The following is a 22,673-nucleotide window of genomic DNA, read 5'->3' as shown; positions in this document are numbered from 1 at the left end:
TATAGGGATTAAGTAATTTATCAGTAATTAATAAGTGAAGTGAAAGGACCATTAGTAAGTGAAGGCAAGGGCGGGACTGAGGTGTCTTTCCTACAACCAGCTTTATCTACCTGTGTATCACTTTTCTCCTGGAGCCACATCACTGCCAGCTGTTTGCCCATCCTCCAAGTTTGCCCAGGATGAAGGTCAGCCTGGTTCCTAGCTCCTGCCTTGCTCCTCCACCCCTCAGTGATTACCTGAACAACACCACGGTCATAAACAGAATGCACAGAGTCTCTGCCTTCCCTGGGGGAGGAGTACACGTGGGGTGGGAAGCACTAATCGGAAAAATGCAGACTTACTTGATGGGAAAGTGGCAATTAACTTTAGTGGGGTGGAACAGTAAAATGAGAGGATTTTTTTCAAGACACGGTATTTAAGCTGAACAGCAGAATTAGTAAGAGTTACAAAAGCCTGGTGGGAGAGGTATGGGGAAGTTCTAGCTGTAAGGAATAGCAGGTGCAAATGCCCAGAGGTGGGGAAGTCATGCTGTATTCCAGGAGCAAGAAGATCATCACCATAACTGAGAGGGGGAGGGGGGATGGGTTGGGATGGGTCTGAGCAAAAGGTGAAGCCTCAAGACTGAAGTTGCTGAAGCCCAGATTTATCCAACTGGAACCTTATCCTGCAGTTCCTCTGGTTGTCCTTCTGGAGCCTCTGCATTTGCACAGCCCCCAGCTGCCCAGTGTCATCCTCCAGGGCCATCTGCTAGAATCTCCACACAGTGACCTCTGAGGGGAGGGGCACCATGCTCCCAAATTGTTTGGGGCTCCTGGCTATGGCCTTGTGACGGGCTCCCCTTGTCGTTCCCTGCTGTTCTGTCCTGCCTCGGCAAGCAGGTTTCTGTCTCACCTGGCCCATTGTCTCCCACGGGTTCCAATATGACCTCATTTCCTGCCTCATGTCATCTGCCCATGTCTGACTTCCGACCCTACCCCTCAAAGGCATGTCCCAGACGGGCAGAATAGCTGCTGATTTTGTATATTTCAGGACAAGAAGGAGAGAAATATAAAGGAAAAACTCTTGTTCCATGTGATTCCTGGCAAAGCAGTCTTTCTAAAGTGGGAAGATGGGACCTCTGTTCACCTGGGTGCCTTTGAAAAGACATTGCTCTTGTAGCCGGTAGCAGGATGGGCGCAAATCCCAGCAATGCCATTCCCTGCTTGTGTGACTTCCTACCATTATTTGGCTTCTCTGTGACTCATTTCCTCACCTGTAAGATGAGGTCAACCACAGTGCCCCTTTGAAGATTAAGAGCAGTGACCCTTAGGATCCCTCATCACAGTCCTCGCCTGTGGTCCTCACCCTCAGACAATGAGTAGGAACAGTGGGACTCCCACCATCCCCAAGCCTTGGGTAACGATGGGAGAGGTAGAGTTGGAACTGAAACATTCCAAACTTACTCTGCTCATCAGAAAGTAGTTTGCATCTTCTGGCAGAAATCTGGAGGGTGGGAAAGGACAGATGGAGGCTGGGTCTTGTAGGGAAGAGCAAGAGATAAGAAATGTCTTTTGAGTTTAAGAAAATAAGAAAGCTGAAGAGACATTGGATGTGTGAAAACTCACCCCTCGATTGAAAAACTATAAGCATTGCAAAAGTAACGACTTAGTGACTGAACAACAAGTGAAGAAACGCAATGCAGCAAGTAGGTTAAATTCGAAGTTACTATTAGTCAGTCCATGACACTGCAGGCAGAGATTAAATCCTTGCCCTCGATGCCTTCCCTATGACAAATACTGACATGTGGGTGGATCTCAAACTGTCAGTGCCCTTTCGTTTCTACGGTTCACGTCCAAAGTGGGCCTTCTTCCTTAGGGAACACTGTCTATTGGTCACCTAAGTGTGGGAAAGAGGGAAGGCAACAGATCAATTTACCATGACTTTGTCCTGCTGCATTTTTCTAGAGGTAGAATGTCCAGGCTGTACTGAAGATGCAACTGTTGAGACATATTCTGTGGCAACACTTTAGCCAAGCACTTAGGGATAAAAAGACAGGTAGGAACATCTATGTGGCCCTCATGCTGTTTCCAGTGTAGTGGAGGAGGCAAACGTCTAAACTTACCAGGTAGAAAACTATCCAGGAATTAATAAGAATGAGATGCATGCAGGAAGGTTGCTTGCCCACCTTTCACTTGCCCACCTTCCTTGGCAGCAGAAGTTGATGCAGGTAACCCTGATAAGGAAAGGTAAATGTTGTGTCAGCTGGAAAAAATGTTTGACTCTGTAGAGTCGAATGCAGAGTCAGAGGGCAGGAGATTGTGTGCAGACAATGATACATCCTTCTCCCTCCCGGTTGCAGCAGGACAATGTGCATAGCAATGTCTGGCTGGAGAGAAGGAGAAAAGACAGAGAGGGCAGGCCAGGTGGGCTCTGCAAACTGAGATGGGGCCACAGACCATGTTAGGGAAAAAGAAGCCAGATGGACACATTAGCATCTTTAGAAAGATCCTGTCTACAGTGGTAACAGTGAATAATTTTTTAAAATCATCTAAGACATCTCTCACCTGGAAAAAAATCAGAGCTTGGAAAAGGTGAAGGGACTAAACACTTTGATGAGGAAAGGTACAGGCACAGTGGGAATGCCAGAGGCAGACAAAGCTGGTGGTACCCACAATGAGCAAGAAGGTAAAATGGGATGTAGTTGTGGCCTCAAGTGGGTTAGCCAACTCATGGACAAATTGTATCCTCCCCAAATTCATATGTTGAAGTTCTAATCTCCATTACCTCAGAATATGACAGTATTTGGAAATAAGATCTTTACTGATGTAATTAAGCTAAAATGAAGTCACTAGAGTTCGCCCTAATCCAACCTGACTGGTATTGTTAGAAGAAGAGCAAAGTAGAACACAGATATTCACAGACAGAAGACCATGTGAGAACATGGGGAGGAGATGGTTGTATGCAAACCAAAGAGAGAGGTTTCTTGATCTCAGACTTTCAACCTCTAGAACTATGAGGACATGCATTTCCTTTACTTAAGCTCCCAGATATTTTATTACAGCCAGCCCTAGCTCACCTTTAGACTTTCTCCCACTTGTGTCAAACTCCAGCATGACAACAAGCTGAGTTCTTAAAGATTTATTTTTTAAGTTTTATTTTGGTTCAGAATATCACTATTTTTATTTGACTAGTAAAACAGTTGTTTTATCCTTTGTTGCATAAACAACTTGCTTCTGATTAAATAAAAGTAAGTAAATATAAACTCTCAGAACATATTTTCCAGATAAACTGAATAACAAAATTCTCCTAGGGATAGGAGGAGAAATAGAAGCTGGTAAAATTCACTATCCTTTGAGGACATCACTGTGAACAGATCAAGCTCTCTTAATGATTATAATCTCTTCTCCAACACAATTTAATTTACTCTGTTGGCTTTACTAATTATACTTTGCTCTTACAAATAGATTGCCCAGGCTCCAGTTTCACTCATTCCTTTTCATTTCTCCAGCCACAGAAAAGAACGCCCTGATGGAAATGTGCTTGTGTCTCGGATTTTGGTATTGGTACATTGGAGAATTTTGCCATCTCCCAGTTTCTCTGCTTTTTGACATCTTTTGAAACTCCTCCTTTGAGAAACTGCACTGCCAGTGTTGTATGGTTTTCTTCCCTGGTTTCAAAATAAATTTATTTAACTTCTGCCTCTAGGAAGATGTAGTAGCTGTATGTTTCCCTATTGCTCCCACTAGTTACAACTTAAAACCATAGACATGATATAGACAACAACCAAAGAAGATTCTCAAAGGTGGGGAGCAGAGGGAAGAGGCCAGCGAAGAACCCTGGGAAAAGGGGATCACAAGGTAGTAGTTTCTGGGTTTTCTTTTTGCCTCATACAACTTCAGCTTGTATGTCCATATGAATAACATGTAGACAGAAATAGCTCAACAAAATCATTCTGTCTCTACCCAGAGGACAAGAGGACTGATGCTAGCAAGACAGAAACTTTCAGATGATAAATGCTCTCCTCTTAAACAAATCCCACTGAGAACTGTGGACTAATCCTCACCCATGCCAGCAAAAACCAAGTGGGGAACCTTGTATTCCATCCCCTCCAGGCAATAATGTATGCATGCTCTGTTTCTCAGTTGTGTCCAACTCTTTCCGACCCCCTGGACTATAGCCCGCCAGTCTCCTCTGTCCATGTGATTTTCCAAGCAAGAATACTGGAGTGGGTTGCTATTTCCTTCTCCAGAGGATCTTCTTGGCCCTGGGATCAAACCAGTGTCTCCTGAGTCTTCTGCATTTGTATGTGGAGTCTTTACGGCTGAGCGTAAAGAGGCATCATAAAAGGCCCTCCCATTTCCCCAACCGAGCAGTATCACAGAAAGCCAACTAAAATAGAAGACTTAAACTCCAAATTCTCATAGTATAATCTCCATATTTCCAGGTTTCAATAAAAATGACTCATCATAGACTTAATGGAAAAAATACAATAGATCCCATCACCAAGTTGGCCCATATGCTAGAATTCTCTGACAAAGACTTTAAAAGTATCATCATAAAAATGCTTCAATAAGCAATTCTGAACATGCTTTAGCTATATAAAATATTTGAAAGTCTAGGCAAAGAAATAGTTGATGTTAAGAAGAACCAAATGGAAATCTTAAAAACTGGGAAATATGATAACAATAATAAAAAATAAATGGAAAAACAACAGTAGAATGGAGGGTACAGAAGGAAGAATCAGTGGACTGGAAAAAAGCCCAATCCAGGCCACAAAGAGAGAGAAGAATTTTTAAAATGAAAGAGGCTCAGGGACCTGTGACACTATAAAAAATATTTTCCAGTATCACGGGAATACTGGAAGGAGAGGAAGAAGAGAGAGGAGTTGCAAGAGTACTCAAAGAACTAATTGCCGAAATTTTTCAGTATTTAGTAAAAAAAAAAAAAAAAATACCATCTATAAACCTACAGGTTTGAGAATCTGAGAGAATCCAAACAGTATAAGTCCACACCAAGACACACAATAATTAAACATCTGAAAAATGAATTTCAATATATTGAAAATAGTGAAAGAGAAATGACACCTTAGCTATAGGTGAAAAACCATTTCATGACAATGGATTTCTCATCAGAAACGATTAGAGACCAAAAGAAAGTGGCACAACATTTTGCAAATACTGAAAGAAAAGAACTAGCAGCCAGAATCCCATATCCTGTGTATGATTTCTGTGTATGAATAAAGGCAAAATCAAGACATTTTAAAATAAAAGAAGCTAAGATAGTTTGTTGCAATCAGAGCTACCCTAAAAGAAAGGCTATAGTAAGTTCTGTAAACGGAAGGGAAACAAAAAAAAAAAGGAATCTTGGAACATCAGGAAAGCTGAGAAAGAACATGACAAGAAAAAATATAAATAAATGTAATAGATTGTCCTGCTCTTGAGTTTTCTAAATAATGTTTGACAATTTAAGCAAAAATTATAACATGGTCTGGTATGGTTCTAAATTATGTAAAGGAAATATTTAAGACATTAATATTAAAAGAGCAGGAGAAGATTTCTACACTTTACTTAAACTGGTAAAACGACAACACCAGTAGACTGATAAGAAAATTATGTATAATGTAATATTTACAGAAATTACTAAAAAAAGCTATGTCAAGATATACTCAAAACATAATAGTTAAATCAAAATGAAATGCTGAAACATGTTTGAGTAACCCACGGAAAAGTAGGAAAAAACCAGAATGGAACAACTTAAAAAACAGCAATAACAAAATAATAAAATGGTAGATTTAAGCCCTAACATAAAAATAATTACATTAAATATATATATATATATAATCTAAACATCTTAATTAAACAATGTCAATTAATAAAGTGGATTAAAAAAGATTATCCACCTATATGGTGTCCATACTTCAAATACCTGATCTGGACATGAAAATAAAAGGATAGATAAATTTTTATCATGCAAATAATGAAAGCAGTAGTGGATATATTAATATCAGATAAAGCAAACTTCAGAACAAGGGAAATTGTCAAACACAGAGAAAGCTATTATATAGTGATGAAATTGTCAATATGACAATCTTAAATTTGTATGCAATCAACAACAGAGGTGAAAAATACGTGAAACAAAAACTGACATAACTGAAAGAAGTCTACAATTATACAGACTTCAACATCCCTCTCTCAATAATCATTGGAGCTAGACAAAACAAATCAGCAAGGGCCTGGAAAATAAGAACTCAATAACACTATTAACCAACAGGTCTAATGCACAATTATACACTACTCCACCCAACAACATAGAATATATATTCTTTCAAGTGTCCACAAAATATATACCAAGATAAATGAAAATTTGGGCCATAAAACAAATCTAAGACAATTTAAAAGAATTTAAATCATGTGGAATATGTTCTCTGAACAAAATGGAGTCAAACTAGAAATCAACAACAGAACAATAATAAGTAAATCTCCAAACACAAAATAAAACATACCTTTAAATAATCTACGGGATAACAAAAAGACTCAAGGAATCTAAAAGTGTCCTGAACTGAATTAAAATGAAAATACAACATATCAAAATTTATGGACCACCACTAAAGCAATGATGAAAGAAAAAATTACTATTAATGTATAAATTAGAAAAGAGAAAAAGTTTATCAATTATCTAAGATCTCACCTCAAGAACATAGAAAAAGAAGAATATAATAAACCTAAATCAAGTGGAATGAAAGAAATAATAAAGACAAAGGCAGAAATCAATAAAATAAAAGAACAATAGAGAAAATAAAAGAGAGAACTGGATCTTTGAAAAGATAAGCCAAGTTGACAAACTTCTAGCAATACTGACAAGAAGGATAAGACATAAATTACCCATAGTAAGAATTAAATGATATAGCATTACTAGACCCTACAGGTATTAAAAGAATAATAAGGGAATTCTATGAACAACTTTATGCACATAAATTTGACAACTTGGATAAAATGGACCAAGTCTTGAAAAACAAACTGCCATAAGTCAACTAATATTAAATATTAAATCATTTGAATAGACTTATATCTCTTTAAAAAATAAATTCGTAATTTACAAACTCTCCATAAAACATATCTCTGTACCCAGAATATCTTACTGAAGAATTCCATCAAATATTGAAAGAATTATACTTTCTAAATTATATCTTTCCTAAAATAAAAGAGAGGGAAACACTTCCATATTAACTTTTTGAATCTAATATTACCTTGATACAAAAGCTAGACAAAGAGACTATAAAAAAAACTACAGATAGATATTCTGCATAAATATTGGTGTAAAAATTCTTTTTAAAATATTAGTGAATAAAATTCAGTAGTAGGTTAAAAATAATTGTATACTATGATTGACCAAGTGAGTTTTGTTTCAGGGATACAAGACTTTTCTGGTATAGTCTTTAAAAAAAAAAATCGTAACTGTAATCTACCATGTTGACAAACTAAAGAAAAGCCACTTGTTTACATCAATTGATACAGAATAATCATTTAACAAAGGTCAATGCCCATACATAATTAATAAAAAAGAAGAAAAAAACCTCCCAGATTATAGTAACAGGAATGGAACTTCCTCAGCTTGAGGAAGTACATCTACAAAAATCCTACAGATCACGTTATACTTAATGATGAAAGACTGAATGATTTTTCCCTAGGATTGAGGCTAAAGCAAGGGGGTCTGCTCCCTTACCGTTCTTATTCAACATAGTAATAGAGGTTCTAGCCAGTGCAAAAGGTCAAGAGAAGTAAATAAATAGCATACCAATTGTAAAACTGTCTCTGTTTGTTGATGATGATTTTCTACTTAGAAAACCTCATAGAATCTACAATATAATCCTAGAACTGAGCTGAACAATGTCGCAGGATAAAAGATAACTGGACAAAAATCACTGGTGCTGTATCCTAACAAGGAAGATGTGAATACTGAAATTAAAGTACTGTATCATTTACAACAGCAAAAAGAAACGAGATACTAAGATGTACATCCAACAGGACATGTGCAGAACTTGTACTACAAAATGTTGATGAGAGAAATCGAAGATCTAAATAAATGAAGAGAAATATTGCATTCATAGATTTGAAGACTCAGTGTAGTGAAGAGGTCATTTCTTCCCAAAGTGATCTATAGGTTTAACACAACTTCTTTCAAGCTTCCAGAAGAATTTTGGAGATATTGAAACATGAGCCTAAATTTATATGGAAAGGCAAAGAAACTAGTGTAGTTAAAATAATCTTGAAGAAGAAAAATATGTGGAGAAATTAGTCTACCAATTTTAAGAACTGTTGTGAAACTATATAGTGCTACAGAGACTGTGATTTTGGCGGCATGATAGAGAGATCAACGAAACAGAAGAGGGAACTCAGAAATGCTGCTGCTGCTGCTGCTAATTCGCCTCAGTCGTGTCCGACTCTGTGCGACCCCATAGACGTGAGCCCACCAGGCTCCGCCATCCCTGGGATTCTCCAGGCAAGAACACTGGAGTGGGTTGCCATTTCCTTCTCCAATGCATGAAAGTGGAAAGTGAAAGTGAAGTCACTCAGTCACGTCCGACTCTTTGCAACCCCATGGACTGCAGCCCACCAGGCTCCTCCATCCATAGGATTTTCCAGGCAAGAGTACTGGAGTGGGTTGCCATTGCCTTCTCCAGAATAGATCTGACCAAATATACACAACTGATTTTTGACAAATGTGTAAAAGGAATTCAATGGAGGAAAAGCAGACTTTTCAATAAATGGTTCTGGAGCTTTTGGACAATCTTACACAAAACATGAACCTTCACTAAATTCTTACACCTCGTATAAAAAAGCTCAAAACGGTTTATGAATACAAAACCTAAAATTTCTACCAAAAAAAACAACAAAGGAAAAAATATCTTCAAACTCTAAGGCTTGGCAAAAATTTCTTAGACTTTACACAGAAGCATGATGCAAAAAGGAAAAATTGTTAACTTGGATTTCATCAAAATGTATAACTTTTGCTCTGCAAATGACTCTTAAGAGGGTGAGAAGACAAATTACAGATTGGAAGAAAATATTTGCAAATGACATATCTAAGAAAGGGTTAGTATCTAGCATATATAAAGAACTCTCACAACTGGACAGTTGAAAAATTCTCAGAAAAAAATGGGCAAAAGAAAAGAAGAAACATTTTGCCACAAAGGGTATACGGATGGCAAATAAGCATACAAAAAGATGTTCAACATATTGCTTTCAGGGAAATGTACATTAAAATCACAGTAATATATCACTATATGACCATCAGAATGACTAATTTTTTTTTAATGGTGACAGTATTGAAAATAGGTGAGACTGCAATGAATCTGGATCACTCATACATTGCTGGTGGGAACATAAAATGGAACAGCCACTCTAAAAAACATTTTGGCAGTTTCTTTAAAAAAAAAAAAAAAATCACATAACTATCATATGACCCAGAAATTATACGTCTGGAAGTTTATCCCAAGAAATGATGACTTAAGTTCAACAAAAATACTTAAAACATGTGAATGCTCATTCAGTTTTTTTTATTTTAATTTATTTTTGATTGAAGGATAATTGCTTTACACGATTGTGTTGGTTTCTGCCATACATCAACATGAATCAGCCATAGGTATACATGTCTTCTCCTCCTTGGACCTCTTTTCCACTTCCCATCCTATTCCACCCCTCTAGATGGTCACAGAGTCCCAGTTTGAGCTCCCTAAGTCATATAGCAAATTCCCACTGGCCATCTATTTTACGTATGGTAGTGTATATATTTCCAAGCTACTTTCTCCATTCAGTCCACCCTCTCCTTCCCCTGCCCTGGCCACCCCCCTCCACCACTGTGTCCACAACTCTGTTCTTTCAGTTTTATTTGTAATAGCCAAAAACTGGAAATAACTCTGATGTCCATCAATGGATGAATGGTTAAACATACTATGATCCTTCCATACCATGGATCACTACTCAGCAACAAAAAGGAAGGGATTATTGACACAGCATCAAACTGGATGCATCTTCAGGAAAAGATGAGAGAAAAAAGATTGAAGTCATAGTCCTTGTAAAGCCCCATCTAACGTGGCATTCTATCACTTTGGCTATCCTATCTCTTAGTGAAAGTGAAAGTGATAGTCGCTCAGTTGTGTCCGACTTTTTGCGACCCCATGGGCTGTAGCCCCCAGGTTCCTTTTATGCATGGAATTTTCCAGGCGAGAATACTGGAGTAGGTTGCCATCCCCTTCTCCAGGGCATCTTCCCAACCTGAGATTGAACCTGGGTCTCCTGCACTGCAGGCAGATTCTTTACCTTCTGAGCCATTCTCTTGGTTAGAAGTAAATAATTAGGTCCAGCCCATATTCAGCAGGAGGGTTTTTCACAGGCATGTGAGTTCCGGGAGCCAAGATCATTTCAGGTCACCCTGGAGGCTACCCACCAAAGCAGGTAATAACCCTCTCCTGCTTGGAGAGGGAAATGGCAACCCCCTGCAGTGTTCTTGCCTGGAGAATTCCGTGGACAAAGGAGCCTGGCAGGCTACAGTCCATGGGTCACAAAGAGTTGGGCACCCCTCCCCTGCTTAGGAAAGTCAAAGGATCTCAGCACTTCTGGTGGAATTAATGCAGCCTTTGGGGGAGAGAGGGCCTGTCTGGAGATGCCTTAGGTCGACCTAGAAAGATCATTTGTAAAGGGTCCGGTTTGCTGAAGGCGAGAGTTAGCAAGTACAGTGGACACCTGGCAAACCAGAGCCTGGGGGGAGCAGCTGCCAGCCGAGGAGAGGCACCGCCCCACCTCGAAAACCACAGCTGTGGAGCCCAGCAGTGAAACAGTACTGGGACAATCGCAGGAAATTGCCTTGGGGACAATCCCAACCATACCACCTCAGCAGATGGAGAATGAATCCACACATCAGACTGCATTTTCTCCCCTTTCTCCCCTTCGCTAGGCTCACCCTGGAGGGGCCAAAACTGTTTACCAACTAAGCTATCAGGAAGGCCCAAAGTTGACTGGAGGAAAGAGAAAAATAAGAGGAAGGGAGGAGGGCAGCGGATAGAGGGTTCCTTCTGCAAGCAGCTGGCCCACAGTGCCAGGTGGGCCAGTGGAGGTGGAGGTGGTGACTGATTCCAGTCTGGGAGTGGGCAGTTTAGGTGTGAAGGAGACCCTGAGACAGTGCATGACGCCACCCACCCTAGGATCATCCATTAGGTGAACGGGAACAGAGAGGTCAGGGGACTAGCCGCTTCCTCCAGGAGTAGAGAAAAACTATCCGCCTGGTATAAATTTCTTAGGGACCACAGAAAATGAAAACAAAGTGGATTGTGATCATATCTTTTAGGAAGACTTTGTGCAACATCCCAGTTACAGTAAGAAAAAGCCTGTCCCTGCTTGGCCATGCTTACCCACTGGGAATTGATAGATAAGAAAGAACAATTTCTATTGCAAAAATGTAAGCCACAGCTGTTCCTGAGATCTCCCTTAAATCTCTAGCAACTCTTTCAACATTGTATTCAGGTCACAATCTGCATTGTGTGTTTCACGTGTGTACAGTTTGGTGGTGTGTTGACAGATATACCCACCAGAGCACATGAATGTGTCCTTCTGCAGCCCTCAAAGCACTGCTGGGACCAACCAGGGGTGAGAATGGGGTATAACAGCCTCCCCAGAGGGATGCCTTTCTGTGGGAACCTCTGGGATTCTAGGAGGGCCACTCCAGCTTGACATCTCTTATTTACTCCCTGGACAAACCCCTAATCCTTTGAAATCACGGTCCTTCAGCTGAGAGTCACAGCCTTAGTGAACATGGCTACTGGCTGGAGAAGAGCATGCCCTTGGAGAAGCTGTAAGGCTTCACATAAAACTGAATTCATGGGCGACTGTCTAATATTAAGTGACATCTGGTTTCAGAAATGGCCAATCTAGCCACCTCTCTTAGAATTTTTTTCAAACAGAGAAGTGAAGACTTTGGATCCAGATAAGCCATAAAATCTGGGTTTTGCCACTTACTGGTCCCAGGTCCTCCAGCAGATGACTCAGTCTTGCAGCCTCAATTTTCCTGGATTTAAAACTGGAGGTGAAACAGCAACCCTTCCATAGAGGTCTTGTTGGGGAGTAAGTGAGGTGACACAGGGAAAGTACTCAGCCTGTGCCTGGCTTATGGTAGCTGCTGCCTCTTAACTAAAAACCCAGGACAGGCAAGCCAGGCTCTGTTGGCCATGCTACCCAGTTACTGAACACAAGAAAGGGGATGCCTCCATCCAGGAACTGACACTAAAGAAGGTGACATCTCTTCTCTACTCACTCCCCTCTGTTCCCATTCCTTGAACCTTTTCCCTTGAAGAAATCCTGGGCCACCCTTGGAAACCAGAGATGCCAGCTCCTGGTGGAGACAAAAACCTGCATTTGTCCCTCCTCTCTGTAGAGAGGACTTTGCCCTGATCAAATCAGGGCTCGCTGATAGGAACCTAGATCTGTCCCTACCCACTGCCTTTCCTCCAACCATTAAATAAGGTAGCCCCTACATTCACAGGGCAGTTTCTTGTCAGAAAAGTAGGAAGCCAAGTTCCAAGGCATTTTACAGCTGCTAAAACTCACTGTGAGCCTTTATTTTCAAGGATGTCAAGTAGCATCCTTCTTCATCTTGATGTTGATGGGCAGATTCTAAATAGGACCATAGGGTCTGCTGAAATACATCTCATTTCCTGTATCATCTCCTCTCCACACATGAGAGTTGGACCTAGTCACTTTCTTCTACAAAGCGATGGGATGTCACTTCCATGGTGAGGGTACAAAAGACCCCGTGTTCTCTCTCCCACACATTCTCTTGCATTTTGCTTACTCAATCTGCAGGAAGCCAGCTACCCTGATGTGTTCTGTCTCTTGAGAGGCCCCTTGGCAAAGAACTGACAGCTCCAGCCAGCGAAGAACAATGGGCTTCAACCCAACATGTGCAAAGCCCAGAATCTTACTCAGAGCTATGGGAGTGAGATTGGAAGAAGAGCCTCCCCTTTGCCTCTAGTTCTGAGAGAACTGCAGATCCTTCAACACCTAGACTGCAGCTTCTGAGACCTTTAGCCAGAACCACTTGTGAAAGACACACCCAGATTCCTGACCCCCAGAAACTGTGAATAATAAAGATTTGCCAGTTCAAAGTCATTGAGATTTGTTAGGCAGAAACAAACTAAAACCGCTGTGTTAGATTTTAAACAATCCTAGAAACCTCCTCCAGTTATTCTTTCATTCTCATTGAAATACTCTCATTAACATCAATAAATAGCTCATGAGAAATAGACATTCACTTTTAACGCCTACACACCAATCTTGAATGAGTGCCTGACACTGTACCTCGGTTTCAAAATATTTATCGCTTGCATTTCAATTCACAGCCTGTGCTGCATCCTACTGCTTCCTTAATCTACTTTTCTGCTTTTTTTTTTTTTTAAACAGAGTTAGTCTCTTGAAAAGGAAATATTGAGTGGTGACTCTTACAATACTGCTGAGCATCAGTGAATTAGAACTAGGTCTGTGGTTCCGGTACCGATTTGTTTACGTGCTTGTACCCACAGGACACTGTACAGTTTCTGGGTGAATCACCCCAAAGCCTTTCTCCAAGGCTTTGGAGGTTGATTAAAATTATCCTCTGCCTTCAGGCGCACAGCAGAAGGAGGCCGTTGTCTCTGGGAACAAGTCATAGTTTTTCTTTCCTTGTCTTCCCAGACTTCGATGCTCCAATTTTTTCTTTTCATGAGTTTTTTTATCCCATTATTGGCTGTCATTTCTGTCACTTCCTCCTTGTTGTCACAGCACAAATGGAAGCTCACCAGTCACCAGGGATCTTTTTGTGTCTCCTGTCCCCTGGGGCTCTGCACCTCACAGACTTTAAAAGATTGATTTTCTGTTTCCAGTCACAAAGGAGGACAAGAGAGTGCTTAGTCACCTTGCAAACCAGGGTCCATAGATTATTTTTACAGACACTTTACTTTTTTTATTTGTGTAAGATATGCATGGCATACAGTTTACCATTTTAACCTTTTTCAAGCATACAGTTCGGTGGAACCATCAACCACTATCCACTGTCTATCGTCAGAACTTTTTCATCTTCCCAAACTGAAACTCTGTCCCCAGCAAACACTAACTCCTGCCGTTTGCCCCTGGCACCCACCACTCTACTTTATGAATTTGACTACTCTGGGTCCCTCATAGAGCTGGAATTATGCAGTCCTTCTGTGGTTGGCTTAGCTCACTTAGCATAATGTCCTCAGGGTTCATCCATGATGTAGCATGTATCATTTTTCATTATGGCTATATCTTGGCTATATATATATATATATATATATATAGTATATAATGTATACATACATTTACATATATTACATATATGTAATTACATATAATTACATATGTAATATATACAATATATATGTGTATTAAATATTACATATATATTTACATATATAATACATATATATATTACACATATACATATACATATATATACATATACATATATGTATATATACATATATATAATGTATATATATACATTTCAGGTAATGTATTTGGCCATTTTATCCAAACATTTTTCTTTAGGTGGACTTGTGCATTTTGCTGCAATATATATCGCTATATGTGTTATATTAGACTGGATGTCCTGTCTTTTTTGAGGCAGTATTCCCTGACCACCACAGTTTCAAGACTGACTCTCATTATGTACTATATTTTGTTTATTCATCCACTGATGGACATTTAGGCCATTTCAACTTTTTGGCTACTGTAAATTATGCTCCTATGAATACAGGCTATTTTCACAGATGTCTTGGCCTCATTGCTGACTGAGGATAATAGTAACAAGATAGAGACCATGTGGAAGATGGGCCTAATTTGGCTTTTTCCCCTTTTTTCCTTATTTCCTTCTATCTCTCAGTATGGTTCAAGTAACTGAGCTGGGCTCCAGGCGTGCCGGGCATGGACATGACAGCACCCTGTGTCCCACACTCCCAGGCAGGGAGGAGGACTCCACACATGGGCTGCGGGGCTGGTGAATCTGTGGGGTAGGGTCGAGTCCTACAGAAAAGATATAGCCTGGCACAGCATCGATCAGAAAGGCTTGGCCCAGGACCATGAAAGACAGATTTAGAACAAATGTAAGGCAGAAAACAAGAGTGGCTTTGGCACAGTGCAACTTGTCCTGAGTGGCTGAAGTACCAGGAAGGTACATAGAAAGCCTGACCTCGTTAGAAAGGGAGACTGAAGCCCATGAAAAATGAACATGTGTATCTTACAAAAAAGCAACCCAAATAAACATAATCAAATCACTGAAGTATGTTTTACTTTATTGCTAACTTATATTGAGCTAAATGTTGAAACCCTAAAGATAATAGAGAAGCTGCTATGACATCACAACACAGTTAAGTTTTAAAGAGTCATCATAACATAGACAACAAATGAGATGTGGTATCCTGGGTTGGGATCCTGGAACTGAAAGAGGATGTTAATTTTAAAACCTGGCGAAATCCAAATAAAATCCACAGTCCACTTAAAAGTAACAGACTAATGTCAATTTCTTAGTTTTGATAAGTGAGCCATGATATGAAAAATATTAGTGATGAGGGGAACTCAGTGAAGGGTATGAGAACTCTGTTTTTATAACTTTTCTCTTATATCTAAATATTTTTCAAAATAAATTTTATTAAAATTTTAAAGTCCCAGAAGTCTATGATCCTATCCTTTAATGGAATCTGTTTTCCTTTTTCCTATGTTTTGCTCTAATTTATAGTAGATATGCATTTTTATATCTGTAAAGAAAGTTACTAGATAGACTCACTATAATTGGCAGATTTAGTTAGCATTGCTTACACTTATGTTTCTCCATTTTGTTTCAGTCTCTTTATTTTTTGTCTCTCTCCCTCACCCTTTTAACGCCATCACAGAACCAGTATTACATACTTTTCAGTATTCCCTGTATCTCATTTATCAATACAAATGTGTAAACACATGTACTTCAATGGCAAATGTCTGTCTTTGTTGAGTTTTATAGAAAAGGAATCACAAGGTAGATGATTGATTGATTGAAAGATAATCTGTATACCTTCTTTCTTTACTTCACAGCATAAGCATCCTACAATTCAAAAGATATAGGTCTAATTTAAAATGTTAAATAGCCAAATAATATTTCAGGTAGTGTATTTTGCCATTTTATCCAAACATTTTGCTTTAGGTGGACTTGTGCATTTTGCTACAATATATATCATTTTTTGTGTTATATTAGACTGGATGTCCTATCTTTTTTGAGGCAGTGTTCCCTGACCACCACAGTTTCAAGACTGACTTTTAGAATCCACCCTAGGCTGGAGCCAAGGCCTGACCTTTTCTTTCTGGTACATTCCCTATGTGGCTTAGGTCTCCTAAGACTGGGCAGGATGGAGGATGAGTGGAGAAGGCAATGACTTGTCTTATTTTTATCTCACTGGTGATGTTTCAGTTGGACACTGGTGCCATTTAGGTGACATTAAGTATTGTCACATGGCTCTGCAACCATCACCAATATCCATCTGGAATATTCCATATTCCATATGGAAGAACACTTTCATTTTTTCAAGCTGAAACTCTGTATCTATTAAACAACAACTTCTAATTTCCCATCCTCCAGACTTGGCACCCACCTTTCTTCTCACTGTCTGTTTGATCTGAATCTTTGTTACTGGGAGCTCTGGTGGGTTCTCAGAAGATGGCCCTATGCCCCTAAGACCCTAATAGAGTCAAGGACTAAGTAGGGCTGTCCCTGACTGTTGGGCACCCTCTCTCAGGATGCCTCCCAAGGGCACATCCACTTCTGTCTGCTCTCAGGAGCCATGCAACTCAGCCTCCCATCTCTGCCCTCAGAATGCCCCTAGCTAGTTCCTGACATAGAGATTTCACAAAACCAGGGTTAGATGACAGCTCAGGAGTGCATACACCCTGTTTTCCAAGGATTCTCTTAAATACCCCTCCGTTGGCAGGTGCTGGGGAAAACAGTCCATGCAAAGGCAATGCACTCTGCAGCTTCTCTAAAGAGACTTTCCCTTACCTTTCTCACCACATAACCCTCCCTTCCGGGTCCATCTGAGGACACAGAACAGGTTCTGCTGCCTCCTTGGCAAGTGTTCCCAGAAATTCTGTTTTCTCTTAGAAGGCGTGGGCCCTTTGTTCTCTTGCAGCCTGATATTGGAGGAGTCCCCACGACAGTCTGCTGCACAAGGGCACACTTTCCCACTTCCTATTATGGATATAAAATGAAGATTCCAAGAGTCAAGGCAGAGGGTGGAGGTACACAGCAGGGAGGTGACATACTCCCTCTTTGGCCCAATTTTACTCAGGATTTTTGGAGCTCTTTTTTTTTTTTTTTTTAATAATTTATTTAATTGAAGACTAGCTACTTTACAATATTGTGGTGGTTTTGGCCATACGTCGGCATGAATCAGCCACAGGTATATTTGTGTCCCCCCATCCTGAACCCTCCCTTCACCTTCCTCCCCACCTCATTCCTCTTTTTAAACTAAGCCTCTACCTGGGGACTCTGCATTGTCCCACTTTAGGAAGAATCCTGGGAAGTCTGTTTAGCCACCGCTATCCACATCCTCCACATCTGATCACCCTCCATATCTGACTAGGTTCCTCCTCCTCCACTACCTCCCGCCTCCTACCCCATGGTGATGTCCAATCACCCTGGCCTGCCTTCATCAAGAATCCTGTTAGGGTGGGTTAGCCAGAATCCCCTCCTCATCCCCAATGGTCCTCATGGTGACTTTTCTTCCACTGACCCCCAACCTCCTCCCTGACCATAAATTCCCACTTGTTCACACCATATTCAGAGTGGACCTTAATCTCTTTTCCATTGTAGTAGGCCTCTCCTTGAATAAAATTGGCCTTACAGTTCTTTAACAAGTGTCAATAAAATTTTACTTTTTAATTGGAATATAGCTGACATACAGCTTTATGTGAGTTTCAGATATATTACAAGATGATTTGACATTTGCACATGTTATGAAGTGATCACCATTATGCATCTAGTAACCATCTGTCTCCATACAAAGCTACTATGTTATTGACCATATTTCTCACGCTATACAGTATATCCCTATGACTTATTTATTATAATAACTAGAAATTTGTACTTCTTAATCTCCTTCACCTATTTTGCCCAAACCCTCTCATGATGAGTGACCATCTATTTGTTCTCTGTATCTATGAGTCTGTTTTTGTTGTGTTTTATTTTGTTTTTTATATTCATCATACAAGTAAGATTATGCAGTATTTGTCTTTATCTGACATACTTCACTTAACCTAACACCAATTAGATGCATCAATTTTGTTGCACATGGCAATATTCCTTTTTTATGACTGCGCAATATTTCATTGGGTGTATATTGGGTTGGCCAAAAATTTTGTTCAAGGTTTTCTGTAACATCTTATGGATGAACTTTTTTGGCCAAGCCAGTATATACCACATATTCTTCACCTATTTATCTGTTGGTGAACAGTTAGGTTGTGTTCATATCTTGGCTATTGTAAAGAATGCTAACGTGAACATTGACATGCATGTATCTTTTCAAATTAGTGTTTTTGTTTTCTTCAGGAGAAACCCCACAAATGAAATTGTTGGATCATAGAGTAGTTCTACTTTTAATTTTTTGAGGAACTTCCAAACTATTTTTCATAGTGTCTGCATCAACTCAGTCCCATCAACAGTAAACAAGGATTCTCTTTTCTCCACGTACTTGACAACATGTGTTCTCTATGTTGTATTTTTGATGATAGTCATTCTGATGGTTTGAAGTATTTTTTCATTAGAACTTAATGATTAGCAATGTTGAGCATCTTCTCATGTGTCTGTTGACCAATCTGTATGTCTTCTCTGGGAAAATATATATTTAGCTCCTTGACCCATTTTAAATCAAATTACTTGGGTTTTTTTGTTGTTGAGTTTTATGAGTTCTTTGTATATTTTGGAAATTAACCCCTTATCAAATATACCATTTGTAAATATCTTATTTTATTCATTAGGCTACATTTTCATTTTGTTAATAGTTTTCTCTTCTGTACAAAAGTGTTTTACTTTGATGTAGTCCAATTGATATATTTTTTTGTTTTGTTTCCCTTGCCTGAAGAAAGAGATTTTAAAAACATTGCTAATATCAATGATAAAGAGTGTATTCTCCATAACATCTTCTAGGTGTTTTATCATTTCAGGTCTTACAATACATTTAACCCATTTTGAGTATATTTTTGTGTATGTTGTGAGAAAGTAGCCCAGTTTGATTCTTTGGCATGTAGCTGTTTAGTTTTCCCAACACCATGTACTGAAGAGACTCTTTTCCATTATATATTATTACATCCAGTGTCATAGATTAATTGATCAATCGTGTAAGCATGGGTTTATTTCTAGACTCTCTTTTCTATTCCATTGATCTATGTGTCTGTTCATTAATGTCAGTCCCATACCGTTTAGATTATTGTAGTTTTGAGTATCACTTGAAATCAGGGAATGTGATATTTCCATTTTTCTTCTTCTTTTTCAATGTTGTTTTGGCTATTTGAAGGCTTTTGTTTTTGTACAAGTTTTAGAATTACTTGTTCTACTTCTGTGAAAAATGATATTGTTACTTTGATAGGGATTGCCTTGAATCTGTAGATTGCCTTGTGTAGTATGCTCTTTTTAACAATATTAATTCTTCCAACCTATGAGCATGGTATCTTATATCAATACATATTATATATGTGTGTGTGTGTGTGTGTGTGTGTGTGTGTGTGTATTCCATTTGGTCTAACGTGTTGGTTAAGGTCAGTGTTTCCTTATTGGTTTTCTATCTGGATGATTGGTCCTTTGAAATTACTGGGATGTTAAAGTCTCCTATTATCATTGTATTATTGTCAATTTCTCCATTTATGTTAGTTAGTATTTGCTTCATGTATTTATGTGCTCCTATATTAGGTGCATATATATTTATATATTAAAATGATAAATTATAATAGGATACTGCAATTGTTATACCTTCCTGTTCAATTGATTCTTTATCATTCCATTCCTTTATCTTTCATTTATCATTGTATAATGTACTTCTCTGTCTTGTTATTGTCTTTGTGTTAAACCCTACTTTTCCTGGTGTAAGTATTGCTACCCAACTTTCTTTTCATTTCCATTTGTATTGAATACTTTTTCACAGCTTTTCACTTTCAGTCCATGTGTGTCTTTAGGAGTAATGTAAGTCTGATTTAGGCAGCATGTATATGAGTCAGGTTTTTGTAATCATGTAGGCCACTCTATGTCTTTTGATTGGAGCATTTAGCCCATTTATGAGTAATTATTGATCTATATGTTCTTTTGACATCTTATTCATTGCTTTCTGGTTGTTTGCTTTCTTCCCTTATGATTTGATTTCTATCTTTAGTGCTGTGTTTGGATTCATTTTCCTTTGTGTGTGTGTATCTATTGTAAAGGGTTTTGGTTTGTGATTACCATAAGGTCCCTATCTTATCTGTTTATCTGTCTATCTGATTATATTAAGTTAATAATCTCCTAAGTATGAATAGATTCTAACAACCTTGAAGTTTTACTTCTCCCCCATGTTTAATGTTTTTGACATCATATTTTATATTATTTCACTTTGTGTACCCCTTAACTACTTGTTATAGGTATAGATGATTTTACTACTTTGTCTTTTAACCTTTTTATTAGCTTTATATGTGGCCAACCTACTACATTGGCTGTGTGTGTCTTTATCAATGATGCTTTTTCTTTCATAATTTTCATATTTCTAGATGTGGTACTTACTTTTCTGCTTAGAGAAGCTCCTTTGACATTTCTTGTGAAGTCAGTTTACTATTCTAAACTCTTTTAGCTTTTACTTCTCTGTAAAAATACTTTTCTTCAAATATGAACGATAACCTTGCCAGATAGAATTTTTTTGGGTGCAATCTTACCACTTTCACTGACTTGCAAATTTTCTACTCAAAAGTCATCTGATGGTCTAATGGGATTTCCTTTGTATGCAAATGTGCATGTTTCTTTTCCCTCAATGCTTTTAAGAGTCTCTCTTAATCTTTATTTAATTTCTTTCATTTTAATCATAATTTTTCGTGATGGATCTTTTTGGTTCATCTTGTTCAGGACTTTCTGTGTTTCCTGGATCTTGATGCATGTTTTCTTTCAGAGGTCAGGGAAATTTTCTAATTTTCTATTATTTCTTCAAATATCCTTTTTGCCCCCTCTCATTTTCTTCTCCTTCTGGGATCCCTATAATGTGAATGCTAGAATGCTTGATGTTGTCTCAGGGGTCCCTTTAAAAAGTCCCTTAAAAGTTCTTAAAAAAAAGCAAACTATTTTCACTTTTTTAAGTTATTTTCTTCTTCTGTTAAGTTTTAGTGATTTCCACTACTCACTCTTCTAGTTCACAGATCTATTCTTCTGCATTATATAATTTTTTCTATATATCCATACCTTTTAATAACAAAGTCATTTTAGCTGTAAACAAACAAAGAAAGGAAAACAAGAAGAATTTAACACATGATACTTCCACAACTTTGGGTCAAATCAGGCATACGTGAAGCTTTAAAACATATGTTGCTTGTATAGAGGCTATAACTACCCACTTTGATTATGCACATCTTCTAAAATATTATTATCAAAGAGTGCATGCAAAGTTAGAGAAAACAATAATATCAGAAAAATTTTGTCTTAAAATTTTTATAAAGTCTTTTAAGAAAATCTCAGATTGACTCTCAAACCATTGATTTTATATCAGAATATCAGTTTGCCACTTTAACTTTTACCATACATAAAAAATTATCAAAAATTTGTTGATGGGCCTATACTAATGTGACTGTTTATATTTACATTAAGCAGAATTTTTTACCAAGTTCTTTATATGAAAATTACCATTTGTCTTATTTCAAATTCATTAAAGTTAGAAACAACAGAAGTGTTATTAGAAATAACACATTTGAGTATGTAACTGCTTTCTATCAACAAAGAACATTTTAAAATAAGTTAACTGAAAAATTATTATCTAATTTACTGTTGTCCCTTCTAGTATATTTTTATTTCAGTTATAGTTATTATATCCTTCAGCTCTGTTTGGTTTTTCATTATATTTTCTGTTAAAATTCTCAGTTTGTTCTCTATTCTCCTGAGTAGTTCATTGAGCATATTCATGGCAATTACCTTGAACTCTTTCAGGTAGATGGCTTATCTCCACTTCATTTAGTTTAGTTTTGTTTTTTTCCTGGGGTTTTGTATTAATCCTTTGTCCAAATCTCTGTGTTTATTACTATGTATTAGGTATGTCAGTTACATTTCCTGATCTCAGAGAAGTGGTCTTATGTAAGAGACATTCTACAAGACCCAGAAGCACACTCCTCTCTATTCCTCAGAGCTATAATCTCTAGAGGTGTCACCTGTGTGGGCCTTTCTGTTGTGGTGAGGCCATAACTACTCTAAGTGCATTGGTAGGAAGGGTTGCCCTGACTGGTGGGCTACCGGGCCCTGTCTCACGTAGTGGCTGCTGGCTCAGTGGTGAGTGGGGCCAAGTTATGGGGTCATGCTGACTGCATGACCTGGTGTCTCCTGGGATGTGTACCAGTACAGTGGTGGTCAAGACTGACTCCTGCTGTCTCCTATGCAACTTGTGGGTTCCCTGTACTGGTGCCAGTTAG

This window comes from Dama dama, chromosome 16, assembly GCF_033118175.1.
Source record: "Dama dama isolate Ldn47 chromosome 16, ASM3311817v1, whole genome shotgun sequence".
In the NCBI taxonomy this organism is placed as follows: domain Eukaryota; kingdom Metazoa; phylum Chordata; class Mammalia; order Artiodactyla; family Cervidae; genus Dama; species Dama dama.
The sequence above is the reverse complement of the archived record's forward strand: the minus strand, read 5'-3'. Positions refer to the sequence as shown.